Below are 11,119 nucleotides of genomic sequence, written 5' to 3' on the forward strand. Positions count from 1 at the left end.
ATTCTCCCGAGGTCTTTTCAGCAAGGCCGTGACCACCATGGAAAAGGTGTTTGATGTGGAGAGAGTGCTCAGGGAGAGCACACCTACCTCAGCGTGCCCCTGGCCCTCACTAAAGTGGCCTCCTCTATTCTGTCTTACCAGCGACCCCTCCAGACCAAGGAAGAGGGGAACAAAGGAAGGTCATGAGGGAGAAGGTCTCCTGTTTCTTCATGCACTCATTTCCCAGGTGTAGCCTTTTTTACCTGATACACCAATTCTACTGGTTAAAAACGTTGTCAGGTGAACAAATCCTTGCACTCATTTCAAAACCTTGCAACCTTGGCTCTGTGGGCCTTGCCTTGCATTATTCTTAGTCCTATGAAGATACACATATGGGCCTTGTAACATTTTTTGGCTCCTTTATTATCAACATTTTAATATTTTGTAACACAGAAAAAAACAACACTCAGAAACATGACTATGACATCACTTTGTTGCTTCTTTCCTCTCTTCCTCTTTCTTATCCTTTCTTCCTTTCCCCTTGCTTCTTCTCTTCTTTTTAAAATTCTTCCTTAGGAAACAAGTCTGAAGATTTTGTTTCCTTTTGAAACAGTGAAATTAAAACACACACACACAAAACAACTTTCAGTTTTGAAAGAAAACTTGTGGGCTTGTCTCTGTAACCACGAAGTTGCTATGTCAGCAAAAGCCCTTTGTTCACCACAGGAAGCAATCCGGTCACAACAACTTCCTTTCCAGCAGTTCAATGGAACTGTTGTTTCAGAAGCTTATCAGATAGACCCACTACCAGAAATCCCCACTGGCAACAGCATAGAAATGGTCTTTTTTTTTTTTTTTTTTTTTTATAATCACCAGACTATAAACTCTCAAAGTGGCTACATTCTGTTTTATTTAAGTTTTCTGCTTATTAAATTAGCTGGCAGTGCTCACTAATTTTGATGATAGATTTGAAACTGGAGAGAATGTAAGCAGGTGACCCTTTGATTCTTGGAATTAAAACTACATTTGTGACTTGAAACAATGAGAGAGAGAGAGAGAGAGAGAGAGAGAGAGAGATGAGTATTTAGATGTTTGCAGCTTTCTATCCTGCTGCAATTTCAGTAAGAGCGTCTGTTAGGCAGTTAACTATGATGCAGTCTCTAATGTCAGCCTCGCCTGCAGCGTCAGCAGTTTTTCTAAAAACATTTCTTTTTATAACCGTAAACCATTTAAAAGTCTTCGTGTTAATTTAAGGTATCTTTATCCTTTCTGTACTACCTCCTGCTCTCTTACTTCGTATTAGAAAATCATTTTCTGCTCAGGTATTATACCGGTAAGCACCAGAAAGGCAACACATGCCTCTCGGATTATTTGAGAATAATGACTTAACCTCTTATGGAAAAAAAACCTTCTCAGGAATTCTTCGGGGGAGATAACCTTCTTATTAGAATTCCTCCATTCCTCCCACATTCCCCATTCTCTTCCCTCCCCGTCAGCAGCACTGAACTCGGCAAAGAGACATGTCACCTTTTCTCCTTCTTTACTTTTCTCCAGTCTTAGTTTAAATGACATTTCTACCATGTAAACTTCTTCACTGCTAGTTGTGGGATTTATTTCGCTAGAGAGACTGTGTCTTCTGGTGTTTTCTGTTCTCCTTTCCCTTCTTCACGTGGTGACTCACTCATCTCTTCAGATCCCATCTTGAAACATTCCTGGGCCTGTTTTCTTTGGACGGAGCCCGACTCCCACACAGTCTAATTCCCTTTACACTCCTCTTAATGTACTTGCCAAGGGTGCTTAATTGTATCTTTTCTACATTCAAATTTTAGTTCTTCTCTATTTAGTGTTTAAAAAATTCAAAGTTTTTCTTGGAAAAGATTACCCAGTCCATTTCCATTTCTATTTTCTTCTCTTAGGTTAGAAATGAAGATGAACAGGAAAAAAGGGCAGTGGATTTTTACTCTATAGGACTGAAGTGCCTTGGGCTTGCATCTTCCTTAGAACCCTGTGAGTTGGTTGTCTCCTGAGTCATGACAGAGTCTCAGTCATGCATCACTCTGGTGAATAGGGAGCTTGTCCCCAGCAAGCCAAAGAGGACTCTTAGACATTATATATGGGGAGAGGAAGAAAATTCCCTGAGGAAGATGCAAGACATACATATAAGAACAGTAGAAGAGAAAAGTAGCTGAGAAATTAGTTTGGTGAAGCCATGGTTAGTTTAGAACAGATGTGTAAGTTACTAGTTTGGTCTTTGTTCTTACAGCTCCAATCCCTGCTATACCCTTCCCCGTGTACCTACTCCATCTAGGTCCCCACCCAGGACAGACCACCACTCACTGAGGATGTGGGGTGACTGTGCAGCACCTCCCTTCGGGCTTCCTCAGCTTTGCAGTCTTCTGGACTGAAGCAGCAGCAGTAAATCTGCCAGCGCTAGCCCCCTCCAGAAGCCCATCCCTGCGGGCTGTAGCTCTGATGACAGACTGCATGACGAGGCTGAGGAGGCAGGCAGTGTGCTAAGCACAGGAGGAGATACGGCACCATCCCGAATGGTGGCATTTGGGTCCTTAGGCTGATCGGGGCTGGTGTCAGGGCCAGACACTAGCTGCACTCCCATTCTGGGAGTGGGTTGTGAAGTGTCCTTCCTGACAGAGATGCTATGAAAACAAGATGGAAAACATCCAAGCGGTGTTGTTATGTTTCAGTCTCAGAAGTGAAACAAGCAGTGTCTGTGGAGTTCCCTGGGAAGTATTCTGAAAGTTCAAACGTCGGCTGGCGTGGCTGGGTCATTCTGTCCTTTCACATACTTATCTGGGAGCTGTTGGGAGTTGAGGTCTGAGCTGGGGTCTGGTGGACAGGTCAGTGACCTCTGTGATCCTACAGCCAGTTTAGCCCTTCATTTCACAGGGGAAGAAACCTCAGGTTCAGGGAGGTAGAAAGTCTTATTGAAGGTCGGCAGCTTGTTAGTGCCAGAGCTAAAAACCAGGTCTCTAGATTCTCCACCTCGTGTTCTTTCCATTGCACCGCACTGCCCAATAGTTCTTGTGTTTGCAGGCTGCTGGCCGGCCCAGGATGCCAAGGGACAAGGGCCTATGACATCCATGACTTTTTAATGTCATTGGGCTTCCTAATGTTATTTCTCTGGACATTATGGATAATATTTTTATCTCTCCATATTTTGAATAACAATATAATACATACTCATTGTGGAGAATAGAAAATTTAGAAATGCAGGGAGAAAAAACAAGATATTTTGTAATCTTGTGACTCAGAGATGATCACTATTAACATTTCATTCCCTCTAATCTTTTTCCAGATATAGATGTGTATGTGTGTGTGTGTGTGTGTGTGTGTGTGTGTATTTGTGTGTGCTTGTAATCACCAATGTGCTTTTATGCATTTACAAAATTGGGATTATATATTTTGTATTAGTTGAAGTTATTTAGTTGCAAATAAGACAAACTAACCTAGTTTCAAAGTTAAGGAAGGACAGGAATTTCCCGGCAGGCTACAAAATCAGAGAAACAACAGGCTCTGGAATAATAGGACCCAGGAAACTCAGCTGCTTTTATCAGAAGAGAGACCACATACTGGATAGGCCAAAATAGCTGTGAGTATAGATGTCCCAGTTTTGAAATTTACAATTCTATCTGGGCTGAGAAAAAGAATAGGTTTAAATATCTCTGTAACTGAAGTCAGTTCGTTGCCAGGGCAGGGAAACATTATTACATTCATCAGACTCCCTCTCAGGCATTCTCCTTCCCACCACAGAGGAAGTTCATGCCACGATCCTGCCTGCAGGGGATGGGTGTCTGGTGCTTGCGTTACTCTCCAGCCCTTTTTGGCTGTGGTCTTGCCTTGTGTGGATTTTGCCTGTGGGTCCCTGGCCCCGCTCTTCTGCTGCGAATGTATGTTCTGGGCATGGGCGGTGCAGTACAGAGTGACCGCTGCCAGGAGTTCTGTCATCGTCCCCTGCTGCTGCTGCTGCTGAGAGCCAACTGCCCCAGGCTTTAGTATGAGGCCTCCTTATCCTCGGCTGCGGTCACCTCCGCCCCCACCCATCCCGAGTGCTGGCTCCCTTCCATGTCCCCCTCTGGGAACCATGGGGATTGTGGGGGCGGTGGCTCTCTCAGGCCACCGCCGTCTCTGGTCCCGACCTGCTGCCATTCACCCCCTTCCGCAGCCACTTCATGTTCTCGGTGGGCTTTCTGAAAGTGGCTTCTCCCTGATCTGACGGAAGATGTACAGCAGAAGTACCTTCATTTTCCCACACCCTGAAACTTATTTGGAACACAAGGCTCCATCTTGAATTTCAACCCAGGAAGGGAGACAGTCCCCGCAGGGACTCTTCTCACATCTGGCTTTCTTCTCTTCTCCTCTTTCTCCAGTCTCTTCCCTGCAGCCCAGCAGGGAATTCTTCTGCTTCCTTCCTACCAGGCAGGAAACTGACGTTATGTTAAATACAGCATTATATTTATTCTGTGACTAACTTTTATCATTTCTATGTGTCATTCCTCTGAATTCTGCCTCAGTATTCCAATCGTGTCCTTTTTATTAATTCAAAATAAAATTAATTATCTCTCAATGGCCTAGTTCCTATGTATCGAAGGTGTCTTGCTTTAGAATGGTAAGTCTGCTATGAGTCAAAACTGCATTCAAGCATGCCAGTGGATTTCTGCTCTCCAAGGCCATGGTTCCAATTGGTCCAGTAGGTGGAGAGCTACAGGGCAAGAGAAATAATTTAGTGAATAAAAAAAAAAAACTCAGTTAAAATTTTTCAACTATAGGTTTATCTTTGTACATTCAATTTGATACCCTGTTTTCCACTGTCAAGAGAATTTTCTAATACAGAACTGCATAATATTTAATCATCTACCCATTTGTTTAGTTATTCCATAACTCATTTAACCTTCTTCCTAAATGAATATTTAGATCATTTTGAGATTTTATTAGTATATTTAATACTGCAACAAATGTTCCTGGACATACATTTATATATGTCCCTTTACTTATTTTATTAGACAAGATTTTTAGTAGGACAATGTATCAAAAAGTTAAAAAGGATCTTGATATATTTTTCAAAATGGTATTCCATAGAAATGGTATCTCATTTCTATATTTATTCATATAACAGTATATGAGGGTATGTGACTTGCTGCACACTTTCTGATTTTGAGTAATGACTTAATCTTAGCTTCTCCCAGCCCTCACTCACTTATGAGAACAGAAAAGGTCCATATTAAAAAATAATAACTTCAATATTGTTTTTTATTATTATACTTTGCCCTTGCTAGTGGAAATTCTTCTTAAGCCCCGTGATCAAGTTTTTCGAAAAGTGCCAGGGGCTTCACTCTTGTGCTCACATACCAGCCTCCTTTTGACTGGCTTTGTCTTGGCCAATAGCTGAGGTTTGAGGCTTCAGAGTATTGTTCTGTGCAAAGTGCAGGATGATGCTACTCCTGTAATATGTCACTCTAACAGGCCCTAAACTGTGAGGGCCATTCCAGTGCTTCAAAATGATGAAATTTCTCTGATTTTTTCCTCCTTCTCTCACTTTCTCTGTAGGAATGCATCAAGGAAACTAGAACTAGAAGACAATACATACATACATACATACATACTGGTACATACATAAATACCAGATTGTACTAGTGACAATTGCTGTCTTGCTGGACTAAAGTCATTATTCCTAATTTCTTTCTTCCAGTGTGTTCTTTTCAGAGAGGCTTTCAACGTGCATATAAGTAGGTTTTTTAGCAAACTCACCCCATGACCTGGACTCTGATGGGAGCTAATTTTCACCTAGACTCAAGCTGATATGTTTATTATAGCATTAAAAAAAAAGGTTTTTAATTTGATAGGAGAAATAGTATCTTGTGGGTATTTACATTTATTTACTATTAATTAAGCAAGGCAGTTTTCTATATGCTTCTAATTTGTATTTCTTTCTTATAAATTGTCTGGTCAAGTCCTCCTCATTATCCCATGGATTTTTAAAAATATATATTTTATTGATTTTTTACAGAGAGGAAGGGATAGGGATAGAGAGCTAGAAACATCGATGAGAGAGAAACATCGATCAGCTGCCTCCTGCACACCCCCTACTGGGGATGTGCCCGCAACCAAGATACATGCCCTTGACTGGAATTGAACCTGGGACCTTTCAGTCCACAGGCCGACACTCTATCCACTGAGCCAAACCAGTTAGGGCTATCCCTTGGATTTTTAATAAGAGATTAAAAAATGTTCAGTATATAAACCTTTGAACTATCATATTTGTTAAAAACAATTCCCCCATTTTTTCATTATTATTTTTATATGTACAAATTTTTAACATTTATATGAAGTGCCATGTTCATGGATAGGAATGGTGAATATATGAAGACATCTCTACTGTCAATTTGGTGTATGAATCCAGTGCAGTGCCCACCAAAATCCAAAAAGATTGTATGTAAAACCTTACTACTTTATTCTGAAATTTATATGGAAGAGGAAAGAGCTAAAATTACCCAAAATATACTTAAAGAAAAAAAGCAAAACAGGGTGACTTGCTTTACCAAATATTAAGATTTATTCTAAGATTACAGTAATGAAGACAGAATGGAATTGGTGTTGGGATAGAACACTCAGGTGGGATAAGGAGTTACTTTTCCTTAGAATGAATAGTAAATGGTGCTTGGATAATTGGTTATCCGTATGCAAATAAAGGAATTGTGTCTCTAATTGTTCCATAGATAAACAAAGGTTCTGTGTGGTTAAAGACCCATCTGTGAAAGGTAAAAACTTAAACTTTTAGAAGACAGTATAGGACACTATGCATATGGGTAGGAAAACATTTACAAAACAAAGACCATGAAACACAAATCATAAAGAAAAAAATTGATAGATTCAACTATATTAAAATTAATAATGGCTTTTCATTAAAAGATAGTGACCAGATAAGGCATTAATGAGAAGATATTTTCTATATGTATAATCTAGAAAGGATTGATTTACACAGAATAGGTAAAGAATCTCAAAAGCAGTATGGTAAAGACAAAGACAACCTGATAGGAAACTAAACAACAGATGGGAACCGTATTTCTTAGGAAGGCTTTGAGCCTTGAATCCCTATAAGCTGGCTTCTCTATCCTTTTAACATGTCACCCATCATTCTTTGGGCACTTCCTTAATAATGACATAATAAGATGTTCCAAGCTGATTTGCACTTTTTATTTCTCAGCCATAGATTTGCCATTTCTCCAAGGATCTCTGATTCCTTTTAGGGGAGAATTGTATTTTGAAACCAAGATCTATGTACAAGGTGCAAATATTACTGTTATGTTGTTGTTGGTCCCATTCCCTCTCTGTGGACAGAGATAGGAAATATTTGCACACACATACCTGCATGTATATACATATATACAATATATCTATGTTTATTTCCATGTCTATAATAATAAAAGTGTAATATGCAAATCGACCGAATGACCGAACAGCAGAACAACCGTCTGGACAACCTTCTGGACAACCATGCTATGACATGCACTGGTGCCAGGCCAGCCAAGGCGGTGTGATGCGATTGGTCAGGGGGCCCTGCCATTGCCCCACGATTGCCCCACAGAGGTAGGCCCAGGCCACCCTCTGTGGAGTGATCAATGGGGGGCTCTGCGATGGATCGCCCCAAAGAGGGAGGCCCAGGCTACTTGGCCAGTGGCACTGCGGCGGGTGGGCAGGACCTCCCTCTGTGGGGTGATCGATCTGGGGGCCCTGTGATTGATCGCCCTACAGAGGGAGGCCCAGGCCACCAGCCAGCAATGCTGTGGCGGGTGTGAGGGGTCAGCCAGCGATCACCATGCAGAGAGAGGCCCAGGCCAGCCAAGCAAAGGCACCTCACACCTGTCACCTGCAGAGGGAGGTGACCGGAGGCAAAGGGGGGGCAGCATCGCAGAGATGACAAGCAGTGGCAGCAGCAGGGGCAGGGCCAGCTGCCGGCAGCTGGGGGAAGGAAAGCCCCACTAGGCCCTGATTGCTGGCCAGGCCTAGGGACCCTACCCAAGGGGTCCCGGATTATGAGACGGCACAGGCCTGGCTGAGGGACACCCCACCCATGCACGAATTCATGCACTGGGCCTCTAGTATATCTATAATAGTGAAAACCATTATACTCAAACAGAAACCTCCAATTCCAATTCATCACCACAAAGTTCAGTCTATTTTCCTCCTTGGATCTCATTATCCTTCATATATTTACTTCTTTAATCAATTCCCTTATATGCACCAATCTCTTTTTGGCATGAAATTCCCCCCTCCCACTTACAACAATGACTGTCTTACCCTACTTGGCCTACAGGGCTAATGCAGTTGGATGCCACCATGTGGACTCCCTCTTCATCCTACCCAGTCTTCAACACCCATGCCAGGCTACTCTCATGCATGGGCACTCTCCTCACCCTGCTCAGTCTCCAACATCTGTGCCAGGACTTCCTCCTATGCAGATGCTCATCTTACTTCACTCTGGGCCATCATGGCTTTCCTATCCTGGTGAAATGCATATCCTGCTTGTCTCTACCTAATGATTTTATGACTGAGTTGTTCTGGAAAAGGAGAAAGAGGAAGAAGAAAAGAAGAGCTATTTCCAGATCTTTTTATTTTTAAATTTTTTATTTATTGATTGACTTGAGAAAGACAGACAGAGAGAGAGAGAAAGAGAGAGAGAAAGACTTGTTATTCCACTTATTTATGCCTTCATTGGTTGATTCTTATGTGTGCCCTGGCCAGGGATCAAACCAGCAACCTTGGTGTATTGGGATGCTGCTCCAACCAACTGAGCTACCTGGCCTGGGACCATCTAGATCTTTATAGTTTAACTAGAGCCCCAGTGCACGAATTCATGCACCGGTGGGGTCCCTTGGCCAGGCCTGCGGGGATCGGGCGCAAACCAGCTCTCCGACATCCCCCGAGGGGTCCTGGATTGTGAGAGGGCACAGGCCAGGCTGAGGGACCCCACCGGTGCATGATCGGGGTTGAGGAGGGGCTGCAGGAGGGCTCCAGGGTGTGTCTGGCCCATCTTGCCCAGTCCCGATTGGCCAGACCCCAGCAGCAAGCTAACCTACTGGTCAGAGCACCAGCCCCCTGGTGGTCAGTGTGCATCATAGCGACTGGGCGAACGGTAGAACAAATAGTCGGACACTTAGCATATTATGCTTTTATTATATAGGATTATATAGGGTTTAAAAGAATAATATCTCTTTAATCCATGGAAATATAGTATGATTAAAAAATAATTTTACTTATGTCACACTATTATTTACTATATAACTATATTCCATATAAATATCTTTTTGATTATTTTGATATGCAATGTTGAAATAAATGACAATTTTTATTTTTGAAGACTGATAGAAAGAGCACTATGAGCATGACTGAAAAACAGCCCTAGGAGCAAGAAAGCTAATTTGTCTGAGATTTCATCTACAACTGAAGAAAAATAAAGTTGAATTCTAACAAGGTTGAAGTTTTCTTTTAAGAAGCCAGTACGTAAAGTCCAACTTGGGAAAGTTTGAAAGTTAAAATGAAATAGAGAAAGCTAAATGTGAAACCTCAGGAGGAATAAACGTAATCATGCCTGGGGCTCTGGGACTGCAATCCATTTGTTGCTCACAAGGGATTGTTCTCTAATACACATCTGTTTCCATCTAGAAAAATAAACAAAAAAGCCCTTTCTTACCCTTGGCTCCACTTCTTTGAATTATGTCAAGTAAAATTACACATTGGAAACCAAAACCTGTCCAAAGAAAGCATGGATTTATATGAGCATATTTACTATTGTAACTATTATGTAAGAAGACTGCTTGCTGAGTGTTCGAGAGTTTTCTGTGTAGATTATGCTCTTGTATGTATCACTAAATAATTTAGTAGATGCTGTTATTGCCTCAGTCTTGCCCTGAGCCAGACTATCTCCTCTAGTTTTTCTACATCAATTTCCCATTGACTGGAACCTCTCAGGGGACACAGGGAAGTTAAATGTTCCCGTTATATTTCTTCTTTATCACATTACTATAGACTCACTGCGAACTTCTGGGACATATCCCATAATTCTCTACTTTAGTCCCCAACAATAAATGGCTATAGATTTGATAAAAATTTTCTGGGATTATGTTTATAACATTTGATCAAATGTTTTGAAATATCTTATCCTGTGTTATAACAGACAAACAAACACTTCAAAATTTCAGTCCTGGGAATCTGACAGATCTTCTTTTAGCTCAGCTTGCTTTGCACTTTTCCCTTTGAGAATTGTTTTACTGCCAATGTAGATTAAAGAGCCATGGCTATCTCAGCAGAACAAGTACATACATTTAAGGCTTTTCTTGCATTAATTAATTATATTGTTGATAGAAAAGAATATAGTTGACTTAGGTTATGTCTTCAGGTGATTCTTTGTCCATTTTGAATAAATCATTAACTATGTTTAGGCAGTTATTAGCTTGAATTATTTTTTAGTAAATTTTGTGAACTTCTGGAATTTGCTGGCTTTGGCAATAGAATCTCCGGTGCTCACTTCTCAGAAACAAAATTGAAGGGGCCATTTCTTTGTAGTCACCAACAAAACTCAAAACAGAAACAAGGATCCAAAACACCAGTTACGACAACGTTGAGAAAGCAATATTAAGTGATATATACAGACGGGCATGATTCTGTCGTATTGGTTTTATAAGTTGCAGGACAGAAAAAGGGTCTCTCCCATGAGCCGGGTCAGACACTTTTTCATTCGCTTCTAAAGATGGCGGGAGAAAGTATTAATAATTTTTTTACAATTAGCTTTTTATTTTGAAACAATTTTAGACTCACAGAGAATTGTGAAGAGAGTGCAGGTCCCCATATACTCCTCATCAGTTTCCCTTAATGATACTATCTTACGATACCATTGTACATTCGTCACAGCTAAGATGGCAGCACCAGTACATCACTATTCATTAAGCTTCATACTTTATATGAATTCACTAGTTTTTCCAGTAATGTCCTTTTTCTGTTCCAGATTCTAATCTGGGATACCACATTATGTTTAATCTCATACCTCTCTAAGTCTCCTCTAATCTGTGCCAGTTTCTCAATTTTTCCTTTTTTTTTTTTTCATGATCTGGACAGTTGTGTGGTGTAC

Source organism: Myotis yumanensis, unplaced genomic scaffold (genome assembly GCF_028538775.1).
Source record: "Myotis yumanensis isolate MYYU_CA2020_CCGP unplaced genomic scaffold, mMyoYum1.0.hap1 SCAF_1, whole genome shotgun sequence".
NCBI classification, from domain to species: Eukaryota; Metazoa; Chordata; class Mammalia; order Chiroptera; family Vespertilionidae; genus Myotis; species Myotis yumanensis.